This window comes from Protomyctophum bolini (genome assembly GCF_963924005.1).
Source record: "Protomyctophum bolini genome assembly, chromosome: 16".
NCBI classification, from domain to species: Eukaryota; Metazoa; Chordata; class Actinopteri; order Myctophiformes; family Myctophidae; genus Protomyctophum; species Protomyctophum bolini.
The window spans coordinates 2,014,590-2,017,739 of record NC_137877.1 but is presented as its reverse complement, the minus strand read 5'-3'; the positions used below and the strand labels follow the sequence as shown (position 1 = coordinate 2,017,739).

Genomic DNA, 3,150 nt, shown 5'->3' with positions numbered 1-3,150 from the left:
TTAACATAAAGGAAGTATCTAGACAGGTACATGGGTATCTTGGTGGTGTATCGAATCTTGTGGACCAGACCCATTGCAAGATGCTGTACTCTGTCGTCGACCCTAAGCCATTCCAGCCTGTCAAAGTGGGCAGGAGTGAGGTAGGTTCGGGGGGTGAGGCCAAGTAGGAGCCTGACCAGTTTGTTTTGGGAGGTCTGGAGCCTTGTTTTAAGGGCCTTTGAGGTGCTGTGGTACGTTGGTGGCCATTTTATCACCGGAAAGATTAGCCTCCAGGATGGAACCTAGGTAGGTAATTTCATCTTTACGTGTGATAACATTGTCACCAACTCTAACCAAGAAGCCATTTGCCTTGCTGAGATTACTATTAGATCCAAAGAGAATGGATTCAGTTTTTCCCAGGTGTAAAGATAGTTTGTTATCAGCGAGCCAGGTGCAGATTCTACAGAGTTCAGAGCTGAGGGCCTTTTCAACCTGCAGTTTGTTCATGTCCGAGACTAGCAGTGCCGAGTCATCTGCGAACAGGAACAAGTTGCAGTCACAAGCTGACGTCATGTCATGATCATAGTGTGTGTGCGTGCGTGTGTTGTATAGTTACCTTGCTGTGATGTAACTCCAAGGTGATCAGAAATAGTTGCTCCATCGGCTAGAAACGTGCTCTTCACCGGCATGATGATCTTGTTCCTAAAAAAAGTCTATAGTCAACCGTAACTGATTACAGAACATGATATAAAAAAACACAACTAGAAGGATTTAGGCCTGTCACAATTACCTAATCGCCAGGTATTTGAGATACTTTTTTAGAGATTAGTCATAATCGTCTCCATGTTGAAAATGTTCATATATTGTCAAACATTTTAAAGAAATAATGCAAGCAACCGATCTACAAGCTCTAAATGTGTCACTTTGTAATTTACTTCTCTTTTTTTAGTGTATAAAGTTATTGAATTATGTGCAGCTTTTTGTTTACAAAGCCTACAAAAGCCAAAGTTTTATTTAGAATGTTAGTATGACGCAATTAAATTGTTACTTGTAATTTATTTGAGCGAGAATTAAATCGGCCATTATAAAACCTTAAATTCTGACAGGCCTAAACAGGTTCCAGTGGCGTCTACCGAACCTTCTAGCTGCGTCCGAGCCTCCCAGCGACCCAGAAGTCCTCAGCGGAAACACCGGGGGAAAGCTTCGGATCTCGGGCATCGGCTGAGATCTCCATTCTAACAAAGAACGAAAGACACACACCCCAAATTAGCTTTGCTGTGTGTGTGCGTGTCCTGTCACAACATGCACATGCACTTACAGTAACGTTTAAGAATAGGGATGGACCAATTATCGGCAACGGACGATTATTGGCTTTTTACGAAGCCTAAAAAAGCCCTAACCCTAAAGCGGTTCGTACCGTTGAGTTCCTCACTGAGAAGGCCCAGGTCCGAAGTCCTCCAGCGTCTACCCAGATCTCCGTCCTCCGTCCTCCCATCCATCCAGGCCCAGGTCCGAAGTCCTCCAGCGTCTACCCAGATCTCCGTCCTCCCATCCATGGACAGACCTGCAGATCTCCATCTCTAGAGGCTCCAGCCTCCAGCTGTGTCTATGATCTCCATCCTGAGAGAGAAAGAAACCATTAGCTCTACAAGCTCACAACGCGTTGCAGTGTGAGCTTGTAGATCTGTAGAACAAAAGTGTCATTAAGACTTTGATTAGCTTGGAAAGCTGGCAGACATTCAACCAGAGTGCCACTAGGAGGCATCAACACATGTACAGTCCAACATCTTTTGTAATTTGTATTCAAGTTGTTACAAAGACCAAGAGGCACGCTCATGATATGAGATATTGACTCTCAAACTATTGTGCAGAGTCATTTAGATTTATCCTAAAATATTTAAAACATTTGGATTACTGTAAATGATGCCATTCTTCGTACCATAACAGTACAAAAGCAGTTATCCATCCTCAGAAACAAGCAAGAACTATTCTTACTCACAGCTCATCAGAGTCCTCTGAGGAAGGGGGGGAGCTTTGGAACTGATCTCTGTCCAGGGAACATCAGATCGTCTATCGATATCTCCATTCTAACAAAGAAAAAAAAACACACCATATTAGCCTTTCTGTGTGTGTGTGTGTGTGTGTGTGTGTGTGTGCACTCCCTGTCCAGCAGCCGCGTTCCAGCGACGTCTACCGCTATCTTCATCCTAACAAAGAAAGATCGATTAGAGTGACCAAGAGCCAGATATATATTCTATCCTGTCACAACATATATACATAAAACTTTTATTTATAGAGAACATTTAAACAGAAGCTAAACATATCACTTACAGTAATAAACGTTTCAGTTAGGGTTCTTTTTGACAGGCCTAACAGGGTCTTACTTTGAGTCGTCTTCAGAGGAATGCAGATTCCTGGAGAGACCTGCAGTACATCTGGAAGAAAGACATGGCGGTTATCGTCTATGAATGGCTTCATAGAAAAGAGCTTCACACATCACTCCCTTGTTGTTGCTGCCAATAGTCTGGATAGTCTATACTTCTTATTCTTGATGACAATTGTTTATGAATTTGATGTATTACTATGTGTTGTTGCTTACTGTAAGTCACTCTGGATGTGAGAACTGCCTAAATTGTTGAAATTCCTAGACGTGATCAATTAGGGTCATAGGGTGTTTTTACAGTCCCACTCCTCCCCATCATATCTTGCGGTGAAGCTGGACAGAACATTGTCCTTTAAACAACACCTGACAGCGTAAAGAGAAAGACCACCGCCTGTGCCGCACCGATAAATGCAATTTATTTGAGCGACAATAATCGTCCAGTAAAAAGAAACCTCATAATCGTGAAAGGCCTAGAGCGGTTCTTACTGTGCGGTTCCTCACCGGGCAGGCCCAGGTCCGAAGTCCTCCGGCATCTACACAGATCTCCGTCCTAAGAAAGAAAGAAATAAGGACCAAATTAGCTTTTGTTGAGCTGCATATTCAGAACCACTTAAACCCTCTAGATTTGATAAAACAGACCTTTAAAGAGAGCATTTGGTATATGCTCCGATTTCACTCTACACAAATTGATTTGCCAAACATAGCAGATCTACAAGCTCACAACACGTTGCAACGCGGTGTGAGCTTGTAGATCTGCTAATTTGGCTGAACGCTCCCCCCAGAATAGA

At 43.1% G+C, this 3,150-nt stretch overlaps 2 long non-coding RNA genes across 2 annotated transcripts; both read right to left on the bottom strand.

Moving 5' to 3' along the window:
* Window positions 1-621: 621 nt before the first annotated feature.
* Window positions 622-1,563, bottom strand: LOC308330788. The gene is made up of 3 exons (XR_013965530.1): window positions 1,397-1,563; window positions 1,118-1,214; window positions 622-681 (listed from the first exon to the last, which is right to left on the bottom strand). It is a non-coding gene; the product is annotated as an uncharacterized lncRNA (long non-coding RNA).
* Window positions 1,564-2,103: 540 nt separating this feature from the next.
* LOC308331272 lies at window positions 2,104-2,912 on the bottom strand. Its single transcript, XR_013965570.1, has 3 exons — window positions 2,849-2,912; window positions 2,364-2,414; window positions 2,104-2,186 (listed from the first exon to the last, which is right to left on the bottom strand). It is a non-coding gene; the product is annotated as an uncharacterized lncRNA (long non-coding RNA).
* Window positions 2,913-3,150: the final 238 nt, after the last annotated feature.